Genomic DNA, 26,464 nt, shown 5'->3' on the forward strand with positions numbered 1-26,464 from the left:
TGTTCATTTTGGCCACTCTGACTGGCGTGAGGTGATATCTGAGTGTGGTTTGGATTTGTATTTCCCTGATAAGGAGCGACGTTGAACATCTTTTCATGTGCCTGTTGGCCATCTGGATGTCTTCTTTAGAGAAGTGTCTATTCATGTTTTCTGCCCATTTCTTCACTGGGTTATTTGTTTTTCAGGTGTGGAGTTTGGTGAGCTCTTTATAGATTTTGGATACTAGCCCTTTGTCTGATATGTCATTTGCAAATATCTTTTCCCATTCCGTTGGTTGCCTTTTAGTTTCGTTGGTTGTTTCCTTTGCTGTGCAGAAGCTTTTTATCTTCATAAGGTCCCAGTAATTCATTTTTGCTTTTAATTCCCTTGCCTTTGGGGATGTGCCGAGTAAGAGATTGCTACGGCTGAGGTCAGAGAGGTCTTTTCCGGCTTTCTCCTCTAGGGTTTTGATGGTTTCCTGTCTCACATTCAGGTCCTTTATCCATTTTGAGTTTATTTTTGTGAATGGTGTGAGAAAGTGGTCTAGTTTTAACCTTCTGCATGTTGCTGTCCAGTTCTCCCAGCACCATTTGTTAAAGAGACGGTCTTTTATCCATTGGATGTTCTTTCCTGCTTTGTCAAAGATTAGTTGGCCATACGTTTGTGGGTCTAGTTCTGGGGTTTCTATTCTATTCCATTGGTCTATGTGTCTGTTTTAGTGCCAACCATGCTGTCTTGATGATCACAGCTTTGTAGTAGAGGCTAAAGTCTGGGATTGTGATGCCTCCTGCTTTGATCTTCTTCTTCAAAATTACTTTGGCTATTCGGGGCCTTTTGTGGTTCCAAATGAATTTTAGGATTGCTTGTTCTAGTTTCGAGAAGAATGCTGGTGCCATTTTGATTGGGATTGCATTGAATGTGTAGATAGCTTTGGGTAGTATTGACATTTTGACAATATTTATTCTTCCAATCCATGAGCAGGGAATGTCTTTCCATTTCTTTATATCTTCTTCAATTACCTTCATAAGCTTTCTATAGTTTTCAGCATACAGATCTTTTACATCTTTGGTTAGATTTATTCCTAGGTATTTTATGCTTCTTGGTGCAATTGTGAATGGGATCAGTTTCTTTATTTGTCCTTCTGTTGCTTCATTGTTAGTGTATAAGAATGCAACTGATTTCTGTACATTGATTTTGTATCCTGCAACTTTGCTGAATTCATGTATCAGTTCTAGCAGACTTTTGGTGGAGTCTATCGGATTTTCCATGTATAATATCATGTCATCTGCAAAAAGTGAAAGCTTGACTTCATCTTTGCCAATTTTGATGCCTTTGATTTCCTTTCGTTGTCTGCTGATGCTAGAACTTCCAACACTATGTTAAACAACAGCGGTGAGAGTGGGCATCCCTGTCGTGTTCCTGATCTCAGGGAAAAAGCTCTCAGTTTTTCCCCATTGAGGATGATGTTAGCTGTGGGCTTTTCATAAATGGCTTTTATGATCTTTAAGTATGTTCCTTCTATCCCGACTTTCTCAAGGGTTTTTTTATTAAGAAAGGGTGCTGGATTTTGTCAAAGGCCTTTTCTGCATCGATTGACAGGATCATATGGTTCTTCTCTTTTTTTTTGTTAATGTGATGTATCACGTTGATTGATTTGCGAATGTTGAACCAGCCCTGTATCCCAGGAATGAATCCCACTTGATCATGGTGAATAATTCTTTTTATACGCTGTTGAATTCGATTTGCTAGTATCTTATTGAGAATTTTTGCATCCATATTCATCAGGGATATTGGCCTGTAGTTCTCTTTTTTTACTGGGTCTCTGTCTGGTTTAGGAATCAAAGTAATACTGGCTTCATAGAACGAGTTGGGAAGTTTTCCTTCCCTTTCTATTTCTTGGAATAGCTTGAGAAGGATAGGTATGATCTCTGCTTTAAACATCTGGTAGAGCTCTCCTGGGAAGCCATCTGGTCCTGGACTCTTATTTGTTGGGAGATTTTTGATAACCGATTCAATTTCTTCACTGGTTATGGGTCTGTTCAAGCTTTCTATTTCCTCCTGATTGAGTTTTGGAAGAGTGTGGGTGTTTAGGAATTTGTCCATTTCTTCCAGGTTGTCCAATTTGTTGGCATATAATTTCTCATAGTATTCCCTGATAATTGTTTGTATCTCTGAGGGATTGGTTGTAATAATCCCATTTTCATTCATGATTTTATCTATTTGGGTCCTCTCCCTTTTCTTTTTGAGAAGCCTGGCTAGAGGTTTGTCAATTTTGTTTATTGTTTCCAAAAACCAACTCTTGGTTTCGTTGATCTGCTCTACAGTTTTTTTAGATTCTATACTGTTTATTTCTGCTCTGATCTTTATTATTTCTCTTCTTCTGCTGGGTTTAGGCTGCCTTTGCTGTTCTGCTTCTATTTCCTTTAGGTGTGCTGTTAGATTTTGTATTTGGGATTTTTCTTGCTTCTTGAGATAGGCCTGGACTGCAATGTATTTTCCTCTCAGGACTGCCTTCGCTGCGTCCCAAAGCGTTTGGATTGTTGTATTTTCATTTTCGTTTGTTTCCATATATTTTTTAATTTCTTCTCTAATTGCCTGGTTGACCCACTCATTCTTTAGTAAGGTGTTCTTTAACCTCCATGCTTTTGGAGGTTTTCCAGACTTTTTCCTGTGGTTGATTTCAAGCTTCATAGCATTGTGGTCTGAAAGTATGCATGGTATAATTTCAATTCTTGTGAACTTATGAAGGGCTGTATTGTGACCCAGTATATGATCTATCTTGGAGAATGTTCCATGTGCACTCGAGAAGAAAGTATATTCTGTTGCTTTGGGATGCAGAGTTCTAAATATATCTGTCAAGTCCATCTGATCCAATGTATCATTCAGGGCCCTTATTTCTTTTTTTTTTTTTTTTTTTTAATTTTTTTTTCAACATTTTTTATTTATTTTTGGGACAGAGAGAGACAGAGCATGAACGGGGGAGGGGCAGAGAGAGAGGGAGACACAGAATCGGAAACAGGCTCCAGGCTCCGAGCCATCAGCCCAGAGCCTGACGCGGGGCTCGAACTCACGGACCGCGAGATCGTGACCTGGCTGAAGTCGGACGCTTAACCGACTGCGCCACCCAGGCGCCCCGGGGCCCTTATTTCTTTATTGACCGTGTGTCTAGATGATCTTATCCATTTCTGTAAGTGGAGTGTTAAAGTCCCCTGCAATTACCACATTCTTATCAATAAGGTTGCTTATGTTTGTGAGTAATTGTTTTATATATTTGGGGGCTCCGGTATTCGGCGCATAGACATTTATAATTGTTAGCTCTTCCTGATGGATAGACCCTGTAATTATTATATAATGCCCTTCTTCATCTCTTGTTACAGCCTTTAATTTAAAGTCTAGTTTGTCTGATATAAGTATGGCTACTCCAGCTTTCTTTTGGCTTCCAGTAGCATGATAAATAGTTCTCCATCCCCTCACTCTCAATCTAAAGGTGTCCTCAGGTCTAAAATGAGTCTCTTGTAGACAGCAAATAGATGGGTCTTGTTTTTTTATCCATTCTGATACCCTACGTCTTTTGGTTGGCGCATTTAATTCATTTACATTCTGTGTTATTATAGAAAGATACGGGTTTAGAGTCATTGTGATGTCTGTATGTTTTATGCTTGTAGTGATGTCTCTGGTACTTTGTCTCACAGGATCCCCCTTAGGATCTCTTGTAGGGCTGGTTTAGTGGTGACAAATTCCTTCAGTTTTTGTTTGTTTGGGAAGACCTTTATCTCTCCTTCTATTCTAAATGACAGACTTGCTGGATAAAGGATTCTCGGCTGCATATTTTTCCTGTTTAGCACACTAAAGATATCGTGCCAATCCTTTCTGGCCTGCCAAGTTTCAAAAGAGAGATCAGTCACGAGTCTTATAGGTCTCCCTTTATATGGGAGGGCACGTTTATCCCTTGCTGCTTTCAGAATTTTCTCTTTATCCTTGTATTTTGCCAGTTTCACTATGATATGTCGTGCAGAAGATCGATTCAAGTTACGTCTGAAGGGAGTTCTCTGTGCCTCTTGGATTTCAATGCCTTTTCCTTCCCCAGTTCAGGGAAGTTCTCAGCTATTATTTCTTCAAGTACCCCTTCAGCACCTTTCCCTCTCTCTTCCTCCTCTGGGATACCAATTATGCATATATTATTTCTTTTTAGTGTATCACTTAGTTCTCTAATTTTCCCCTCATACTCCTGGATTTTTTTATCTTTCTCTCAGCTTCCTCTTTTTCCATAACTTTATCTTCTAGTTCACCTATTCTCTCCTCTGCCTCTTCAATCCGAGCCGTCGTGGTTTCCATTTTGTTTTGCATTTCGTTTAAAGCGTTTTTCAGCTCCTCGTGACTGTTCCTTAGTCCCTTGATCTCTGTAGCAAGAGATTCTCTGCTGTCCTCTATACTGTTTTCAAGCCCAGCGATTAATTTTATGACTATTATTCTAAATTCACTTTCTGTTATATCATTTAAATCCTTTTTGATCAGTTCATTGGCTGTTGTTATTTCCTGGAGATTCTTCTGAGGGGAATTCTTCCATTTAGTCATTTTGGATAGTCCCTGGAGTGGTGCGGACCTGCAGGGCACTTCCCCTGTGCTGTGGTGTATAACTGGAGTTGGTGGGCGGGGCCGCAGTGCGACCTGATGTCTGCCCCTAGCCCACCACTGGGGCCACAGTCAGACTGGTGTGTGCCTTCTCTTCTCCTCTCCTAGGGGCGGGATTCACTGTGGGGTAGCATGGCCTGTCTGGGCTACTTGCACACTGCCAGGCTTGTGGTGCTGGGGATCTGGCGTATTAGCTGGGGTGGGTAGGCAAGGTGCATGGGGGCAGGAGGGGCAGGCTTAGCTCGCTTCTCCTTAGGTGATCCACTTCGGGAGGGGCCCTGTGGCAGCTGGAGGGAGTCAGATCCGCTGCCGGAGGTTTGGCTCCGCAGAAGCACAGAGTTGGGTGTTTGCGTGGAGCGAGCAAGTTCCCTGGCAGGAACTGGTTCCCTTTGGGATTTTGGCTGGGGGATGGGCGAGGGAGATGGCGCTGGTAAGCGCCTTTGTGCCCCGCCAAGCTGAGTCTGTCGTCCGGGGGCTCAGCAACTCTCCCTCCCTTTGTCCTCCAGCCTTCCCGCTTTCCGAGCAGAGCTGTTAACTTATGACCTCCCAGACGCTAAGTCGCGCTTGCTGTCGGAACACACTCCGTCTGGCCCCTCTGCTTTTGCCAGCTAGATTCGGGGGCTCTGCTTGGCAGGCAGGCTGCCCCTCCGCCCCGGCTCCCTCCCGCCAGTTCGTGGAGCGTGCACCGCCTCGCCGCCCTTCCTACCCTCTTCCGTGGGCCTCTCGTCTGCGCTTGGCTCCGGAGACTCCATTCTGCTAATCCTCTGGCGGTTTTCTGGGTTATTTATGCAGGTGTAGGTGGAATCTAAGTGATCAGCAGGACTAGCGGTGAGCCCAGCGTCCTCCTATGCCGCCATCTTCCAACCTCCTAGTACAAGTGTATCTCTTATTGGTTTTACAGTTTTACGAATTCTGTATGTTCTCTTAGTCTGAGGCAATACTAAGAAGCAAAAGTTTTGTACATTCTTCAACATTCCTGCAAGATATTTCCAGTTTTTATATGGTGCTGGAAAAACTAAACATGTTCCTGAAAGAAATCAACAATCCACTAAATTTCTAATCTTATTCCAATTAAGTTTCTTGATGTTCTATAAAACCTTTCCATGGTCCTGCCATTTCTGAAATTTCAGCAATTCATTCAATCCCTGTGCCCACTATACCTTGGCAGTGCACAGGTTTATGGGAAAGACTGACATCTACATAAATCCATGGATTGAAGGCAAGGGAATTATCACTACTGGGCTAGAAGCTTCACAGAAGGCATCTGAGACAATTATGCAATGGATCCAAAAGACCTCAACTGCTAAATGGAGAGGAGAGGACATCACAGGCAGAAAACAGAGTCTGAGTAAAGGTACCAAGGTGAAACATCATGGTATAGTGACATCAAACTGTTCTTACTGATGCCTAGCATGTGAACCCAGACAAATTACCTTGACCTTTCTGGGCCCCAGTTTCCTCATCTACAAAATGGGAATAATAATAGCACCACTTCACAGGGCTGTTGTGAAGATTCACTGAAATAATGGACAGCAAAGTATGATAAGAAACAGAAAGCAAAATGGTGGTTACCAGGGGCTGGGGGGAGGAGAAATGGGAGATACTGTTTAACAGGTACAGAGTTTCATTTGGGGATGATGGAAAGGCTGTGGAGATGGAGAGTGGCAATAGCTGCACAGCAATATAAAATGCATTTAACACCACTCGGCTGCATGCTTTAAAAATGGTTAAAATGATAAATTTTATGTTATGTGTATTCTACTACCACAATAAAAAAAAATGCAAAACGAAACCAAAAATAAAGTGCCAGGCTTGCTCAGCAAGCAACACAGTGTAACTGAAACCAAGAACACTAGGAAAGTAGTTGGGGCCAGAAGCAAAGAGTTTTGAGTATTAGGCTGATGAGAAGTATGAATTTGATCTACCCTAGTATCCTGTGGGAACACTTGGAAGTGCTCTTACTTGAATTGATATTTTGTAATGACATAATCGACATTGGTATTTTACGAAGATCACCCTGGGAATGAGTTAGATGATTACAAAGAAGTTGAGGCTGAAAGAAGGGATGCCAATTAGACTTCTGCATTTTAAAGTGTGCCCCCCCCCCAGCATGGTTGGTCTTGCCTGAAAGCAAATTCTCAAGCTGCTCCAGATCTGCTGAATCAGAATCCTCATGCTACAAGACCTCTGGTAATGCCTACACACACTAACCTTTGAGAAGCATGGGGTTAGAAGACCTGAGGAGTTCAGCCGGTAGACGTTGAAGACTTGCAGTGGGACAGTGGCAGCAGAGATGGAGCCATAATCACCAAGATTTATGGAATTTAGTACATACATGCTAGGTTCTGTGTATTGCAAAAACTACCATTTAATCCTCACAATAGTACCATGTGACAGGTGCTATTACTTCCATTTCTCACATGGAATACCAACAAGTCATAAAAAGGAGGGACATTCTGCCACTTGCAACAACATAGATGGAACTTGAGAGCATTATGCTAAATGAATTGAGACAGAGAGGGGCACCTGGGTGGCTCAGTCAGTTAAGCTTCTGACTTTGGCTCAGGTCATGATCCCACGGTTCGTGAGTTTGAGCCCCACATAGAGCTCTGTGCTGACAGCTCAGAACCTGGAGCCTGCCTCAGATTCTGTCTCCCTCTCTTTCTGCCCCCCACCCCCTGCTTGCATTCTCTCTCACTCTCTCCCTCTCTCTCAAAAATAGTTTTTAAAAATTTAAAAAGAGAAAGACAAATAGTGTATGATCTCACTTACATGTGGAATCTTAAAAATATATACCACATAGCAACAGAGAACAGATTGGTGGTTGCTATAGGTGGTGGATGGGGGTGGGGGATATGGGAGAAGATGGTCAAAAGGTACAAACTTCCAGTTATAAAATAAATGAGCTCTGGAGGTGTAATTTACAGCCTGGTGGCTAAAGTTAACAATACTGTATTGTATATTTAAAAGGTGCCATGAGAGTAGATATTAAAAGTTGTCAGTACAAAGAAAAAAACTGTGACTATGTAATGTGATGGATGTTAACTTATTGTGGTAATCGTTTTGCAATATATACATAAATCATTATGTTGTGCACCTTAAACTTAAACACGGTTATGTGTCAATTATAACTCAATAAAACTTTTTTTTTAACCTAATGACCAAGTTCTCTCCATTGTTTGTTATTGAAATTCTATTAGCATCAGTTGTACAATATAATGATTCAATAATTCTATACATTTCTCGGTGCTCATCAAGATAAGTGTAGTCTTGATCCCCTTTATCTATTTCATATCCCCCTATTCCCCTCTGGCAACCATCAGTTTGTTCTCTGTATTTAAGAGTCCATTTTGGGGTTTTTTTCCCTTTGTTTTGTTTCTTAAATTCCATATGAGTCAATAATACTGGAAAAATTTTTTTCAATTAGGGTTTAAATAACTTGTCTGAGGTTACATAGCTAGTACCTGACAGAACTGGGATTTGAATCAGTCTGTAAACATTGGTTTCATATCTCCTCTGTACTTCTTTTCAAACCTCAGGGAAAATGAGTTTGCCCTGTCTTGTTCCACTACCCACTTTCTTTCTCTGTTATTAAACTCAGATGATTACTCTGACAGATCTCTAAACTATTTTGGAAGCCCAATTGATATGGACGACAGCATATGAATAAATGGGAAACTTCTGAGCTATCTAGCTACCCACTCAGGTGCAATCTTCTACATCTTGTCTCCCACCTTTGCCTGGGTTATACATGAAGCCCCTAAGTAACCTGCTTCCTAGTCAGGGATCAAACTGAATGTCCCTTCCACAAGCCTGTCCCATTCAGAATCCCAAGGCTATGCAAGAATTTGGGTGATCAGCAACAGGGAGGCATTTAATGTTTGTTCTTTTCCTTTCCTTATTTATGAAGAAAACTCAACATTTATTCCCCTTGGTTTCAACAACAGCAGTTCTCCAGAATTAAGTTTCTACCATATTGTAAAACAACCATCTAAAAGGAGTATAGTCAAATTCTTCATCTTTACCCAGTTATATGTCAAAACTCCTCAAGCATGAGCATCAACACTCTATTCCTACAAACAAAAGTTGTCAAGTTATTACCTTTCATACCTCCCTCTTCCTTGCCTGCTCTCGTTTGGGCCCAATCTGATCAGCATCCATGGCCTGACTCTGGAGCCCACCTCTGCACTGTGGCTCACATTTGCCTGCTCCTGCCTTTCCTCCATGTCAGACCTCTCAGACTCAGGCCCTTCAGTTCAGTTCCTGCAACCACCCTGTTCTCATCGGTCTCCACTCTTACTCTGCTTCGGTCCATCCTCACGTAGCGGCCAATACAATCCAATACACCAACCTAATCTTGCCTCTCTTCCTGAAGTTCTCCCTTTGATCTCCCACTATCCCAGACTTACAAAGTGGCCCTGATCTCTCCAACAAGTAACTTATTCAATTCTCACATCAGCTCTATGAGGTAGGCTCTGATGTTGTCATCTCAGTTTCTCAGGAAACTGAGGCACAGTAGGGTGGCCCAAGATCACCCAGCTAGCAGGTGATCCATCTGAGATTTGAATATAAGGAGTCTGTTGTTGGGAGTTAAAAACTATACTTAGGGGTGCCTGGGTGGCTCAGCTGGTTAAGGGTTCACCTCCTGATTTCCATTCAGGTCATGATCTCACGGTTCATGAGTCTTAGCCCCACATCAGGCTCTGAGCTGACAGCGCAGAGCCTGCTTGAGATTCTCTCTCTCCTTCTCTCTCTTCCCCTTCCCCGCACACTCTCTGTCTCTATCTCTGTCTCTCTCTCTCTCAAATAAATTTAAAACAATAAAAATATTAAAACAAAAAATAAAAAAAATAAAAACTACACTAGACTGCCTTCCATCCTTCGGCCACCGTTTCCGAGAAGTCTTCCCAGATTTCCCTCTAAGTCTTTCCTTCAAAGACCCCTATATAAACTGTGCCAGGGTGCCTGCGTGGCTCAGTCAGTTAAGCATCCAACTTCGGCTCAGGTCATGATCTCATGGTTCATGGGTTCAAGCCCTGCATCGGGCTCTATATTGACAGCTTGGAGCCTGCAGCCTGCTTCAGATTCTGTCTCCCTCTCTCTCTGCCCTTTCCTCCCTCGTGCTATCTCTGTCTCTCTGAAAAATAAATAAATAAAAATACATACATATATACATACATACATACATACATACATACATTGTGCCCTGTGTGCATTAGAACGTAAGCTTCCTCAGGGCAGATTTTCTGTTCTCTATATGTACAAATTACTGGATATTTGTTTAATCCAATTAAATGTGTATAAGCACAAAAGATGATAGAGAGAATTCATGTTACCTCTTGTGAGAGAGCTAGTGCCAACTGCTTCACCTTCACAGCTCTCCTTTCTCTTTTTTTTTTTTTTTTTTTTATTTTTTAATATATGAAATTTACTGTCAAATTGGTTTCCATACAACACCCAGTGCTCATCCCAAAAGGTGCCCTCCTCAATACCCATCACCCACCCTGCCCTCCCTCCCACCCCCCATCAACCCTCAGTTTGTTCTAAGTTTTTAACAGTCTCTTATGCTTTGGCTCTCTCCCACTCTAACCTCTTTTTTTTTTTTTTTTCCTTCCCCTCCCCCATGGGTTTCTGTTATGTTTCTCAGGATCCACATAAGAGTGAAACCATATGGTATCTCTCTTTCTCTGTATGGCTTATTTCACTTAGCATCACACTTTCCAGTTCCATCCATGTTGCTACAAAAGGCCATATTTCATTTTTTCTCATTGCCACGTAGTATTCCATTGTGTATATAAACCACAATTTCTTTATCCATTCATCAGTTGATGGACATTTAGGCTCTTTCCATAATTTGGCTATTGTTGAGAGTGCTGCTATAAACATTGGGGTACAGGTGCCCCTATGCATCAGTACTCCTGTATCCCTTGGGTAAATTCCTAGCAGTGCTATTGCTGGGTCATAGGGTAGGTCTATTTTTAATTTTCTGAGGAACCTCCACACTGCTTTCCAGAGCGGCTGCACCAATTTGCATTCCCACCAACAGTGCAAGAGGGTTCCCGTTTCTCCACATCCTCTCCAGCATCTATAGTCTCCTGATTTCTTCATTTTGGCCACTCTGACTGGCGTGAGGTGGTATCTGAGTGTGGTTTTGATTTGTATTTCCCTGATAAGGAGCGACGTTGAACATCTTTTCATGTGCCTGTTGGCCATCCGGATGTCTTCTTTAGAGAAGTGTCTATTCATGTTTTCTGCCCATTTCTTCACTGGGTTATTTGTTTTTCGGGTGTGGAGCTTGATGAGCTCTTTATAGATTTTGGATACTAGCCCTTTGTCCGATGTGTCATTTGCAAATATCTTTTCCCATTCTGTTGGTTGCCTTTTAGTTTTGTTGGTTGTTTCCTTTGCTGTGCAGAAGCTTTTTATCTTCATAAGGTCCCAGTAATTCACTTTTGCTTTTAATTCCCTTGCCTTTGGGGATGTGCCGAGTAAGAGATTGCTACGGCTGAGGTCAGAGAGGTCTTTTCCTGCTTTCTCCTCTAAGGTTTTGATGGTTTCCTGTCTCACATTCAGGTCCTTTATCCATTTTGAGTTTATTTTTGTGAATGGTGTGAGAAAGTGGTCTAGTTTCAACCTTCTGCATGTTGCTGTCCAGTTCTCCCAGCACCATTTGTTAAAGAGACTGTCTTTTTTCCATTGGATGTTCTTTCCTGCTTTGTCAAAGATGAGTTGGCCATACGTTTGTGGGTCTAGTTCTGGGGTTTCTATTCTATTCCATTGGTCTATGTGTCTGTTTTTATGCCAATACCATGCTGTCTTGATGATGACAGCTTTGTAGTAGAGGCTAAAGTCTGGGATTGTGATGCCTCCTGCTTTGGTCTTCTTCTTCAAAATTACTTTGGCTATTCGGGGCCTTTTGTGGTTCCATATGAATTTTAGGATTGCTTGTTCTAGTTTCGAGAAGAATGCTGGTGCAATTTTGATTGGGATTGCATTGAATGTGTAGATAGCTTTGGGTAGTATTGACATTTTGACAATATTTATTCTTCCAATCCATGAGCAGGGAATGTCTTTCCATTTCTTTATATCTTCTTCAATTACCTTCATAAGCTTTCTATAGTTTTCAGCATACAGATCTTTTACATCTTTGGTTAGATTTATTCCTAGGTATTTTATGCTTCTTGGTGCAATTGTGAATGGGATCAGTTTCTTCATTTGTCTTTCTGTTGCTTCATTGTTAGTGTATAAGAATGCAACTGATTTCTGCACATTGATTTTGTATCCTGCAACTTTGCTGAATTCATGTATCAGTTCTAGCAGACTTTTGGTGGAGTCTATCGGATTTTCCATGTATAATATCATGTCATCTGCAAAAAGTGAAAGCTTGACTTCATCTTTGCCAATTTTGATGCCTTTGATTTCCTTTTGTTGTCTGATTGCTGATGCTAGAACTTCCAGCACTATATTAAACAACAGCGGTGACAGTGGGCATCCCTGTCGTGTTCCTGATCTCAGGGAAAAAGCTCTCAGTTTTTCCCCGTTGAGGATGATGTTAGCTGTGGGCTTTTCATAAATGGCCTTTATGATCTTTAAGTATGTTCCTTCTATCCCGACTTTCTCAAGGGTTTTTATTAAGAAAGGGTGCTGGATTTTGTCAAAGGCCTTTTCTGCATCGATTGACAGGATCATATGGTTCTTCTCTCCTTTCTCTTTGCAAAGTTCACAATGGCAGAATATGGTCCTATACACCCAGATGATAGAAGAAAGGAAATGGGAATTTAGAATGCCAAAAATCAAAAGGATGTGGTCCTTAAGAGTCCTAGGATTTTAGAGCAGAAATGTTTTCAGAGAAATCCAGCCTGGTCAATGTCCAAAGCAAATTTTGTATACGGTTTGCCAACCCTATCATGCTTTAGGCTATTTCAAAGGGTCAGAGGATGGGTAATGGCCTATGGAAGCATTTAAACAAGATAAACGGATTCCAAGTCTCTCATATCTAATGGCTAAAGTTCTGTTCCACACCTTCTTTAATTGTTCAGGGTTATCTCCACTCAAATTCAACATTAGTTTGACTTAAAGTGCACAAAATGATGACCTGATATACATCATACACTGTGAAATGATTACCACGATCAAGTTAATTAACACATTTATCAACTCACCTAATTATCGTTTTTGTGTGGTAAGAACACTTAAGATCTACTCTCAGCAAATTTCAAGTATAAAATGCAGCACTCTTAACGACACTGACATTACTGTATATCTCCAAACTTAGTCATCTTATAAAGTTTGTACTTTTAAAACTATTGCTCATAATCCCTACATTTCTATATATGCCACTCTACACCAACCTTGATTTTCTAATAATCCATGAAATGTATAATATTCTCCTAATTGACATTTTTTTTTTAAATCTAGCAAGAACTAACAGGGAAGCACCAGTAGATTTTTATCCTATCTCTTTTAGATCTTCCTTTGATTTCCCTTAGACTTAGTCTGAATTCTTTTAGGACTCGGATAGACGAAAGCACCTTAACTTGAAAAGCTAAAGCACTGCACTTATTTGCATTCATGGAGTGCCTACTTTGTGCCAGGCTTGGCAATGCTGAACGTGGGAGTCCAAGGACAAGGATGGTACAGTCTCTGCTCTCGTGTAGTTGACAGTCAATAAAGGAAGAGGCATTTAGACCAATAGTTATAACCCTTCAATTAAAAAAGGATGTCATCATGTTAAGACAGTCTGAATTACCAAGGAACACACAGAACTGAAAAATATTGCAAACTTTTCAATTTAATTACCAAGAGTTTGTTTCTATCTCTTCTCTTTGAAATCACAGACTGGGATGGAACTTGCTGAGAATCTGTCTTCAGGCCTCTTGCTATAAGAGTTCCCAGAAGATGAAAACAACCTCCTTACAATGTTATTTTTATATTTAAGCAATAAAGTTCCTTTGGGATGGGGCCCAGACTCAGCCATATCTACTGAATTTAGCTTTATAGTAGTATGACAACAGAAAATTTTTCAAAAAAGTTAAACACAGTAATAATATTAGGTGACATTTATTAAACACTTGCTACATCCAAGGCTCTATTATTATCTTCCCCATTTTACACATGAGGAAAATGGAGTCTGGATAGGTTAGCTAACTTTTCCAAGACCACCCTGACAGTCAGTGGCAGTGCCTGAACATTCATTCACTAATGCACTGCCTCTTAGGGACTTGGCATGGGCCCTCTTTCAACACTCTTGCCCATCTGCAAATGTCACATGCCATCTCCCACCTACCCTCCTCCCACCCTCCCCCACTCCATCCTCCACCCATGACCTTCTAGCCAACTAGGAGTAATCACGAACATCTCATGTTTCTCCTAATTTTGGTTTCCCAGCCTATCAACAAATTACTTTGAAGTTATGTAGCAATCACATTTATGTCCAATACCTTTCTGCAAATGATCATGTCCTTGAAACTCACCAAAAATCATAAATATGCTGACAAACTGTCTAAACACATCAATGTCCTTTGCTGAAAAACATAGGGGAGTTTGGTTTCTATCTAGGTGAGAGCCCAGTCCCTTGACAGTGATTTGTGAGACACAAGATTTGAGTGTTTGAGAATCTCTGGTCTATAGCAAAGAGTGACAGCCTGGTGAACTTCAAGACTCTAGACAGCATCAAGGCTGAAGTGCAGCAGAACTCAGTCTTTGTAAACAGCAAGAATCTTGCAGTGCATTCCATCGACTCCTTCCTCCCTCGGCTCCCTCCAGTGGTTGGAGATGATGGGTTCCAAGCCTCTGCTACACCTCTTTCCCACTCAAGAGTTCTCCCAAAGCCCCCCTGCATGTTTTTTGCTGTCATTATCCAACTGGATGATGGCATCAAACCAAGGCTAATACTCTTAGATTCACTCAAGACCCAAGAACACATTGTTGAGAAATCTCCTAGTCAGCTATTTACACAGAAAAGTTTCCCTGTCTATCCTTCACACATCATAACTCTGTCCTATCTATGCCAACTACTCGTTGATACTGCAGAAAACTGAGCTAACAGAGCTGGCTGTGCATTGCCTCTCCTTCCAGGCTTAGTCAATGGACACATTCTTCCTCTACCCTGTTCTTTTTCTCTCCCCTTTTCCATCACTTAGCCCCTGTATTCCAATATTGGTTTACTTGTAAAAGAATCAACCCAAGAATTTACCAAAAATTAAGAACGAGAAACTCACGAAGTGTAATTGATAGTTTATCTGTAAAGGAAGGAGTATAAGGAAGGTGTTAATGGGGAAGGGCAACAGAAGAAACTCCTATATCCCAATATCCTGGTTCTCTTTCCCATATAACTCTTAGGAAAAGGTAGACACTCAATTGTGGAAGTAAAGGAATGCTTCCCCTCATCAGACAACACATCTTTCCTGAAGGGCTGTGTACAAGTTAAATCCCATTTATTCATTAGACATTTGTTAGACATTTTCAAAGTGAGGACTCTATGGCAGACCCTGGGGGATAAAGAGATTAAGTTGATATGGACTGCTCTTTGAGAGATCAGACTTGTAAATAGATAACTAAGAATACAAGGTTGAAACTGCTGAAATTTAAATTCACATAAAGTGCTTTGGAAGCTGAGGAGAAGGAACAGAGATTAGGGGCACAGAGAGAACCCAGGAACAGAGGCACAGAAGCTGGAATCTGATGTTATAGGTAGCAGGGAACATCTGGGTTAAAGTAATCATACTTTTTCATAAATGCAACCTCCTGAGCTCTGCCATAGTGAAGCTCACGGTTCCCTAGCTAGTGGAAGCTTGGGCAATGATTCTTAGAGCCACAGAGAAAGCAGACCTGAAACTCCTACAGAAGAAAAAACAAATCATTATCAAAAAAAACTATTTTGATCCATTATATTTCAAGAGAACTTCAATTTCATTCCATTGAGGAAAATCAATGTGTATAATCGTGTCTAACAATTAAAATAATGTAAAGCACTAAAGTATAGTCTCCAAGACTCTAGAAGATAAGCTCGTTCTTTCTTTCCTTTTCTTTCTTTGTTTTTCTTTCTTCTTTTTTCTTCCTCCCTCCCTCCCTTCCTCACTCCCTACCTTAGATCCTTCCCTTCCTTCCTCCCTTTCTTTTCTCTGTTCTTTACTTTCCTTTTCTTTCCTTTCCCTTCCCTTTCTCTTCCCTTCCCCTTCTCTTTCCCCTTCCTTCCCCTTCCCTTCCTTTCCTTTCTTCCTTCCTTCCTCCTTTCCGTTCTTTTTCTGTGCAAGGAACCACTAGTCCCAGAATAATGGCCACATATGTCTAGAGGTCCTAGATGCCTGAATTCCAGTGCAAGGAAGCAACTTTGCATGCTTCATGACTCAGCACCCAGGTTCGCTGGGATTGTATCTGGGTCCTGGGAATATAGGGATAGGCAGGGCCATAAGCAGGCACTTCTTGGAGACAGGCCAGGCTACCAGGCTGCCAGGCTGCCACTCTTGTTCCTAAACTGGGCTGCTGAGAAGCTCCTTCTTGTCTGCACATCTCCTCTTGACCTCCCATCCTCATTTTTGCCCCAAAATTGTTACTGAATGTGTAAATAAATTAATAAATGAAGTAACCATGCTTTAATATTGGCTAAAACACTGGATTTTGCAAATTATTATGTAAAATTTTAGAATCAAATCAAGATTATCCCCATGCTACTCTCATGATTATTTCAGTATGCCTCCTTCCCAAAACCATCTGAGGTTTGTGGGGTTCCTACAGAGTTATTCCTTTGCTCCTTACAAAAGCTGAGTAATAACTTATCATTTGACTTGGATTCTATAGATCTGCATAATACTTTACTCTTCATTATTAGTCATGTAGGGATAAAATTTCATTGCACATTATATTAGAACTTACAGAAACTAAAGGTTAATCTAGTCACTCCACTAATTCAAAAATTTTATTAAAATGACCAAGATACAACACACCTAAGAGGCTTATGTTGAACTTTCAAGTTTCTTTTTTTTTTTTTTTTTGATAGAGAGACAGAGAGACAGAGAGAAAGACAGAGAGAGAGAGAGAGAGAAAGTGTGTGTGTGCAGGCAGAGGAGCAGAGGGAGAGGGAAAGAAAGAATCCAGAGAATCCCAAGATGGGGCTCGATCTCAGTTCCATGAGATCACGACCTGAACTGAAATCAAGAGTTGGATGCCTGACTGAGCCACTCAGGCACCCCAAACTTTCAAGGTTTTTAATTATGAGCCTTTACTGGCTCACAAAATAAATATTTGCTATGAAACTATCCATGTTAGATCTACCTTATATGCTATAAAAACAGACAGTGACCTTTTAAAATTATATATTAAATAAAATTCCAATCATATTCATTGAAAAGAAAACTAGCTGAAACCTGATGCCAAGGATTTCAAAATTTTTGCAGAATGGGAAGATTACTTTTTACTGTTTCTTTAAAGAAAAGTGAATTTGTCAAACCACATGCAAATTCAATTTTCTACCATGGAAAAAGATGGGTTCTCAGAAACATGGAATTGGATTTAGTCTGTGACCCTAATGGCTCAACAGATGATTCTTCAAAAAGAAAAAAAAAATCAAATAATGTATTCTGAAACTCTTTTCTTTAACTCTTCTCTGAAGTAACATATCCTCCAAGCTTCCTTGGGAGGGAAATAAACTCTTTGTTGTCACAGGTGTTATGCTGTTCCCCACACTTCCTCTCCCAAGGACATGGACATGATTACTAAAGTCCACCCTCTTTAAGCCATGCAGTGCAGAGGGAGAGGAGGAGAAATCTCTGGCAACTGTCATCCCTGTGCAATAGCACCTAAGAGTAGAGGGGACTGTGCCAACAAATGTCATTCTTTGTTTTGGGGGCTGGTCATATTTTTCTATCATCTCTGAAGCAGAGAAAGTGCTAAGCCTAGAAGCCCAGTTTCTGAACCTACTAGAGATACCACAGGAATTTTTGTTACCTTCAAACCTGCTGGACCCTAAATCAATGCAAACATTCATGGCCAGTTGTCCTAGGAAGTTTGAAGTTGCAATTAATTGCTACTAATCTTCTTGCTCAGAGATGGCTAGTAAATCTTATTCCTGGGGAGTTCAAGAATACAAGGCTCAGATGCCATTGCTCACATCTGTTAAATGGCCTAATACGAGTAACCCAGACCTTCCTAAAGGTCATTGCTCCCACAGAACACAACACCAAAGGATGTTAATAAGTATGAAGCAAATACAAAAGTGAAGTGTTACTTGGTTGTATACATTTGGAAAATGCTGAGTTAAATATAGTGAAACTGATTTTTTTTACTACAAGACATCTCAGGGCTTTTCATAGGTTTTAGGAGCACTGGGAATCGCCAAGATGACTTCACTGAGTCTTTGGTTTGCTTTACTTTCCATCCTCAAGCACCTTCAATGACAAGATGCATTTTAGCTTACAAATGACAGAAAGGAAACTTTGAAAACTTAACAATAAATGTTGAATGATATCTGGGATATAAATAACTGTCTGGGATCCCCCCCAAACTCTTATGAAGGGTCCAGGGGAAAACGAATGTGGTTAACTACAGAGGTCATTTCTAGCTGGTTCATGGGTTTTAGTCTGAAATTCTCCCCCAAATGTCCCCAACACAGCCTGCCCAAAAACCTGGGCACAACTCCAGGGATAAAGGGCTCACACCTAACCTTTCTTTTAAAGAAGAGTGGAAAGCAGTGCTCACTTTGGCAGCACACATAGTAAAACTGAAATGATACAGAGAAGATTGGCATGGCCCTTATGCAAGGATGACAGCCAACTTCATGAAGCACTCCATAATTTTTATAGGTCAAATATATTTCAATAAAGCTGAAATTTTAAAGAAGGAAAACAGAAAAGACGTTCTTCTAACAGGAAAAAACCAAGAATCACAATTATTATTCATTACAAATGTGTCACCCTCAGAATTACCTATGTAAGAAAATGTTCTCTTTCATGCAAACAGTATGAGCCACAAATTAATATGCCCTTAATCTCTAACATCTAAATAATTTTGAAGCCAGAAACAAGGTAAAATCTGTTCACCAGGTGTACCACCACAGTGGAATTCCTATACTAAGGAAATATTCCCATTGTGGAATTTCAAGACTCCAAAGGACAATTTGTGTTTCTATTGGGATGTTTTTATAAAATGAACAATTTGGCATATGAGACATGTAAGTTCCATGCAATTTTTGAAAATATATTTGTGGAACTAACCAGCTGCATGCCTGGGGAAATACCCCTTCTGAAAGAAATGAGTGAGAATGAGTATAATAGTTACATTCTAAGATTTATAAACAGACTTTCTATATCTGTTCACTTGTTCATTACAGAAGTATCAAAGTTCCCAGAGAACCTAAACACCAAATTACATTCATTGCAATAAATATATATTACATTTTATTTTATATAATCACACAGTGCAAGGAAAATATGTAGGTTGAGTTTTCATTTATGAGAGAATATGATCATATACATATCTATATAAATATAAAATCAGATGCAAAAAAATTAACATTCAAGTTCAGTTCTGTTTGTATTTGTTCTCCAACTGAGTTTGCATGTGCGTATGTGTGAACACACACACACACACAGACACACACACACACACCCCTCAATCTAAAACCTACAATTTATCAAAACCAAAAATATCTTTTCTTTCCTTCACTTTACAGTTCTCTCAGGGAAATGGGTAGAGTGCTACATTTAGAGTGACCAAGTAGAATCTCTTAAGATAAAATATGAGTTGAGTTTAAATCTTTAGCTGGTGAAAATCAAGGACATCTATAAACAGATTTTTTTTGTGCTATCCAATTTCACATGCATTCAATTCACTAGTGTTAAGAATTGGACTGTGGCGCTTACTTCAGCAACACATATGCTAAAACTGGAACAATTACAGAGATTAGCATGTCCCCTGTACAAGGGTGACATGAAAATTCGTGAAGCGTTCCATATGAAAACAAAAAAAGAATCCACTGTGATTACATGATGTTACATCTTGACCTGTGCTTTAATCCTGACTGAGCATGTCTTGATTGTATGAATTATTGATTAATTCAGGTGTTATTATTATTTAAAAATGCAACTCATTACTTAGATTTTTCCCAATCACTTATGACTTGCCGATCAGTTTCAAAGCACAGAGGACTCTTACTTCCACTGGATTACAAGTGCACAGTAAAATATAAAAGGTAAGTCTAAAAAGAAAAGTCTAAAAGATAAAAACTGTTTTCTTACTCAAGAACAAGAAGTGAAGAAACTGATGGATGTTGTTTGTGGACAGTGGATGGTCTATCCAGATGACCTGCAAAGAAAGAAATATTTCTAGATCAAAAATAGTCCTTCTAGCAACACAAGGGAAGTCAATTATTATGTAACTGCACATTTAAAATACAGAGACCCTTTTTCAACCACCAAGACTTTCCAGGTTAGAACTGACTTTTCCATACAGTGTTATGATTCTTATAACAATGCTTTGGGGTGGAGAAAGTAGGATTGCTCCTCACTCAAGAAGGTTCTTAAACTGCTTCTAGCTTCCACATAAAGTCGAATTTCCTTCCTCCTAATTCCAGCCCTCTTCAATCACCATGGCAGCCTGCTTGACCAAAGGGACTGAGCTTTCTGATGCTATCTCGTCCAGTGACCCTGATATGACCTCTAGAGGTGATATTAAGAGTTGTTTCTATGCAAACTCTCCTTCGTGTACAATTAAGAAAAAAAAATTACATGTAATTCTTAACTTGGTTCATAGATAATGAAGTGTTGATGCTCAAGAATTTCTTCTAACTGGTGTTATGGACTTGCTTCGTGTTAAGCAAGCAGTATTCCCACCTTCTCTGAGGGACACACAATCCTTGCACCATTTGGGCAGTACCAACACTGCAGCCAAACAGTATGTTCCCAAAATAGAAATCTGTTTCTGATGTTTGGCAAACACTCCACAGCCTTTATGAGGCTTGAAGGCATCTGGATATCTGGATATATAAGTTTGGATCCAAAAAGACATCATTTTCCCAGAATCATGTAGAATGCTCTCTTATGCATGTTCTTCTCAGATTCCTCCTCCATGAGCCCCAAGGAGTTCACTGTCCACTACTCTCTCAGGGCACTGGCCACTTTCTAGGGAGCCTAATTGCTATTTGAGCTCTTGTTGGTCCCCCTCCAACACTGGAGTATGAGCACAAGGCTAGAATCTGGTCTCACTCCTCCCTGTCCCCAGCATCTGGCACAGAGTAGAAGTGCTAAAAGCATGCATTGAAGGAACCATGAGCCACACCACTGTTTACATCTTCTGAGTGCCAGGAAGTACTTGCCACTACCCAGACACACGCTCTTCATTGCCTGACACCCACCCTTTGCTCAATGACAGTCTCCCTTCCTGGAATGCCCTTCCCTGTGTCTTTACTGATTGAAGCCGCATCTATCTTTCAAAGACACATTCCCCAAAGCACCTTCTCCAAGAGTGATTTTCTGATCCTCTCTCCAGTACCCCTGATGGCACCTGCCCTAGTTGGCACTGTATCAAAGTCATGTGTTGCCAGTCTCTCCCCTCCATGGGGGAACAGGATTAGTTCCTCTCAACAACTCATGGCTGTCTGAACCTAGCCTGTAAAACTGTGAATAATAAATCACATTCAGCTGGGTGAGGATTGTGGCAAGAGCTTGCTCTTTCTCCAGAGACCCTAGAGTTCAAGAAAAGAATGACTAAGGATATAGAAAAATATGTAGGAAAGAAAGTAGGAGAGATGACTTCATATGTGGAGCCCTCTCTTTACATAAAAGTATATTTTAAGTGAACCATTGAAAGAGGTCTTAGTGAATCCTTTAATTAAGAATCTGATAGGTGGGGCGCCTAGGTGGCTCAGTCAGTTGAGAGTCTAACTCTTGATTTCAGTTCAAATCATGATCTCAGGGTCATGGGATAGAACCCCGTGGCAGGCTCCACACTCGTGGAACCTGCTTGGGATCTGCTTGGGATTCTCTCTCTCTCTCTCTCTCTCTCTCTCTCTCTAATAAAAATAAGATAAAACAGCCAACTGGTGAAAGAAAACAAAGAATATGATACTGGAACACTTCATAGCAGAACTTTCTAAACTGGAATATTAACATACATAAAATTACAGAAATACCAAATTTGAGACAAGAACATGAAAGTATTACTTACAGATTATATTGGAATATTTTAGGCCATTCTTAGTCCATATTTGGTAAGGTCCATTCTACTTGACTACATAGGAAGCTACCAAGGGAGCACGAATTGTGTTTTCAGGAATCTGAGTCCTACACTTCTAGTTTCTGGGCAAATCAGGGTGTCTACAGTGATTTCCAGTGCTTCCATTTATTTGCTCAGTTGTTCAGGTCCCAAATAGTTACCCACTATGGGCAAGGCACTGTGCCAGTTAGTGTCACTGATACTGCTGCTGTTGCTGTTATCAGCCCTTAAAGCTAAAAGAACTACAGAAAGTCACAATTATTACTATTTCAAAGAAGAGCTACATAACTGTCAAAAAGAATTCTCTAAAAATTAAGTAGTTGGAATGTTGAAGAATCAAACGGGAACATCAATGTGGTCAGACAGGCTGGGTTGTCTACCTGAAGACAATAACATTTTTATTTAATTTGTAAGATAGCTGGACACTACTGCAAATTTCTGAGAAAGTGACTACCAAGATCAAACCAACTCTAAGTGAGATGATGCAGGGGACTCAAGCAGGCAGACTGAGGAAAGGCTGGAGTTTAGAAGGCAGTTGTGGAAGGAAGAGAAGAAAGTTGCAAAAGGGTGGATTTCAGACATGCTTTAGCAGAGGCAGACTAATAAGAGAAGGGACAAAGGGTAAGCTAAGAGGAAGATGTGATACTATCTATCATAATGGGTCTGGGGGCAGTGCAGGTTGGAGTGGTTGAAGGTCACAAGGTCAGAGTTGTCTTTTACTAAAGGGAAACTGGGTTAGAGAAGAGTCTAGAGAGAAAATTCACCAGGTTCTCTTGCAGGTTTAGGCATCAATGAAACATGCAAGAAAACCCACCTCTTTTTGACAAGAATGATCAATTTGACCACACAGACATGAGAGATATTTGGACAGATGACTTAGAGATCTCTTCCAGCTTGGGAGAGTCCACAATTCTACAAGACATGTCCGGAGAGAGTATTTAAAATCTGACTAATCATTGGAGTGCCCTAAGGAAGTGATTTAAGGAGAAGATAAAATCTCAAAAATATTCAACTAGAAAGATGGAGGGAGTAAGCAGCAGCTTCTTTACTCCAGACAAAAACAAGGAAGGCCAGGATCAGAAAAGGAATGAAGAGAACTAGAAACAAGAGATAAAGACGTAATATATTTTGCATAACGTCAAAGAACAACAATTTCAGCACTGCCAAACTCTATGCCACTTTAATCTGTTCCACTTGAGGAATAATTTGTTCTTTGTCAATATCTTAATCATAAGAAGTTTTTGCCAGTGGTCAATTTATTAGCAATGGCATTTACAAAACCATTTCAATTAGCTTTTTTTCCTAGGAGCACCTAACCTGGGAGATCTCCCACCCAGCCCTGCACAAAGCCTATCTGCCCAGAAAGGCTTAGCTGGCCTCTGTCACGGTGGGGGGGGGGGGGGGCTTTGGACAAAGAAAATGGATTTGCATAAAGGTGGTTAGCTGAGCACAGCCCCTATGTGAGGCTATACAGTGTTGAAAAGGCCATTCTCCAACCTGGCAGTGTAATCCTAATGGAGAGCTTTTGTTCCAGAGGCTGTGGTAGGCTGCTTTATTCAGCTGACAATCCACAGTAAAAGAATGAATGAACCACCTCCTTTTGGTAAAGCCAAGGCAGCTGGCAGCCCACAAGCCCCACAGCTTACCGAATAAGAGGCAGGACAATTGTTAGCCCCAGACCCAAAAGGTGCTCTGTAACGGAGTGCCCACTGCTAGTGCTCCTGGCTGCATGCTGGGTGTTCACCACTCAAGACAAAGTTCCCCAGGCCACCTTCACATCAGAAAGGAGCTATGGGATCCGAAAGCGCCAGCAAAGTCCTTCCCTTACAATCCTTCCAAAAGACACCCAAAACCTTTCGTCACATGTAGCCCCTTCGCTAGCTTTGTAGAACACTATAATCATTTCCCATTAGAATGCTGAGAAAGAGCCAGCCTTCTTGTTCCTTCTGAGATTTCCTTTTTAAAAAGAAATTCAGTTTATTTCTCTTATTTTTAAGAGTGTTAAATTTACAAAATGGAACAGAGAAACTATGCAAACACAATTCTACCACCCCGGGACAAATATTGTCACTTTGTATGATTTCTTCCCAATCTTTTTTATGTAACTGTGAGAACTCTGTAAATACAGTTTGTTCCCAAGGCAAGTCTAACTGATCCCTATTTTCCAACTAAGGAACAAGCCCTTTAGAAGTTAGATGGTTTCTCCTAACTTATTTTAACCCCCTTATCTTAAGGTATTTCCCAACCTAACCTCCAGTTCTCCTCAACCTTATTCCACTCTTCCATAGACCTTAGACTGCCTTATCAAAAAAGTAGGGAAGTTGTCTCCAAGAATCTGTTGAACAATTTTTTAAGGGGGCCATTTCCATGAATGAAAACCCACATGCAACAAAAATAATTTAAGATCAATATATGAATTATGTGCCAATATCACATGAATGATCAAATATATATTTATATAAATATATAAAGTATATATAATATACATATGTAAATATGTATATTATACACACACACACACACCATTTTGGTAAAAAGTTTCCCAATTTGTTAGCCACACGGTTCTCAAATTAGAAGAGGGGCCAAAGAAACCCTCCATTTCCCGAATGAAAGATTGCAGACCTACTCACTTAAATGATATCCCTAATTGTTCCTGACTCTTGGCTTCACCAATGCCAAAGGCCCCTCCTGCCCACCCCACTCCCAGCCCCCACTCCCGCCCAGTTCCTTTTCTTAATGCTGATGGTTAAGACACAGCCACATTAAAGTGAGGCTCTGCAAATGCCCTTACTGAAAACTACAAAAGCCTATCTGTTTGATATACTTCAAATGCTTTCTGTGATCACATATGTTGGAACTTCCTACCAAAGGTTCCAACTTGTTTGTTATGGAATATAGAGAAAGATGAAACAGCTTTCACTGAATTTCCAGATTTTTCACATTGATTGACTTTGTTTGTGAATTTCACCTCAAAGTGTAATCGGTTAGTGCAAACCTGCTTGTTACTTTAAAGCTTTCTCATTTCCTGAGAACAAACTGAGGGCTGTGGGGGGGTGGGAGGGAGGGGAGGTTGGGTGATGGGTATTGAAGAGGGCATCTTTTGGGATGAGCACTGGGTGTTGTATGGAAACCAATTTGACAATAAATTTCATATATTTTAAATAAATAAATAAATAAATAAATAAATAAATAAGCAAGCTTTCTCATTTCTAAGCACTGTGTGGTCCACACCATACAGCACAGCTCACACCTAGGTTTCCTGAGATCAATGCAAATGGAGCTCATACTAGAAAAGGCAAACAGTAAGCAGCCTTTATGAAGTCTTATCTGCAGAGTACCCATGAATGTTTCAAAGTAGGTTTGACACATCCTGAGGAGGACAGTGAAGCTTCCACAACTTTTCACCTATATTAAGGGAGACACTTATTGCTTCCTATGAGTAAACAGCTGACTTACAAGTTCATTCTCCTAAATGGGATACCTTAAGTTAGAGGCTAGCAAGCTAAAAAAAATACTTGCTTTAATTCACACTTTAAAAATTATTAATCCAATGGCTTGGCTAGGGGAGGTTACAAAACTAGTGGAAATCAATGGTATTTTTGAAGTCAGAATGCTTGGGACCTAGTCCCGGTTCTGTGCTAGCCATGTGACCTTAAGCAAGTCATATGGCCTCTCTGATCACCTGTGAAATGGTGCTAAGCCCTGAATTCCTGACCCCATAAGGTCCTTTCAGGAAGATCAGATACCATAAAGGAGGACAAGTTCCATGAAAGGTCTAAGTTGCACTGCACACCCATGTATTTGGTGAGTGCTCCAAATGATAAGGTTCGCCTTAACCTTGAAAGTTAAAGTTCACTTAAACAAGGATGCAAGTAGCGTAAAGATACACTGAGAGTACAATACCTCTTGGATGGCTTTCTCCTGAAAAGCAATAGCGTTCATGAATTCAAGAAATACTGCAGCAAGTAAAATGAACATCACCAAAAAAGAAAAAATCTTGGAAGACTGTGTGCATACATATATTATGGTTAAATATCAATGCAGAGAGAACACTAAGCAAATTCATGAATTTATGCTTTAATTTCCAAAGCTAAATATTAGTTTGATTTGAGTAATATCTAGTGTGCTTTGATCTCAGGTATTAGCATATAAAAGGCTGACCCTTAGCTCCCTGTCCTTCCAGAGGTACAGCTTATTATGTACCCAGAGGTACATTTATTAGTGGCCATGAACACTCTATAATCAAAGAACAACCTGTTACTTAAACAGTGTGCTTAATTGTGAGAAATAGAATCAGAAGAAAAACTCATCAACCTCCAAAGCATCCTTCCCTAGTGTGACATTAGCTAAACTCAAGTCAGGACACATACTCCACAAATGCGCATCAAATAATAAGAACAATATTCTATTCCTCATAAACAACATTTGTAAGTCAATTTAATGTTGATGCAGTGTTTGGGAAAAGCCTTATAGAGATCTTACACTCTTGATAAAGGACAAAGGGAAAAGATAGTTTCTCTGCAGAGTGTGAACTGGGAGGCCTACTTCAAAGGCAGTTTACATACCCTATTAAAAAAAACCTGAGAACTATTTAACTCTTGTCTTTCAAGGGACTGATGTTCTGGGATCATCACCTTGAAAACCC

At 40.4% G+C, this 26,464-nt stretch overlaps 1 protein-coding gene and 2 non-coding genes across 5 annotated transcripts in view; 2 read left to right on the plus strand and 1 right to left on the minus strand.

The window, feature by feature from the left end:
* The window catches only part of PASD1 (PAS domain containing repressor 1), a 119,912-nt gene that overhangs the window by 78,162 nt on the left and 15,286 nt on the right, over positions 1 to 26,464 (minus strand). For all 3 annotated transcript variants that reach the window (XM_081793917.1, XM_081793920.1, XM_081793919.1), the window contains exon 4: positions 19,845 to 19,911. The gene's annotated coding sequence lies outside the window, so the exon portion shown is untranslated. The remainder of the gene's footprint in view (positions 1 to 19,844; positions 19,912 to 26,464) is intronic.
* On the plus strand, positions 18,299 to 18,405 carry LOC145714718 (U6 spliceosomal RNA). Its single transcript, XR_014136937.1, has one exon. It is a non-coding gene; the product is annotated as a U6 spliceosomal RNA (small nuclear RNA).
* LOC145714750 (U6 spliceosomal RNA) lies at positions 19,462 to 19,566 on the plus strand. Its single transcript, XR_014136963.1, has one exon. It is a non-coding gene; the product is annotated as a U6 spliceosomal RNA (small nuclear RNA).

The sequence above is a fragment of the Panthera onca genome, chromosome X (assembly GCF_046562875.1).
Source record: "Panthera onca isolate mPanOnc1 chromosome X, mPanOnc1 haplotype 2, whole genome shotgun sequence".
Classification (NCBI taxonomy): Eukaryota; Metazoa; Chordata; class Mammalia; order Carnivora; family Felidae; genus Panthera; species Panthera onca.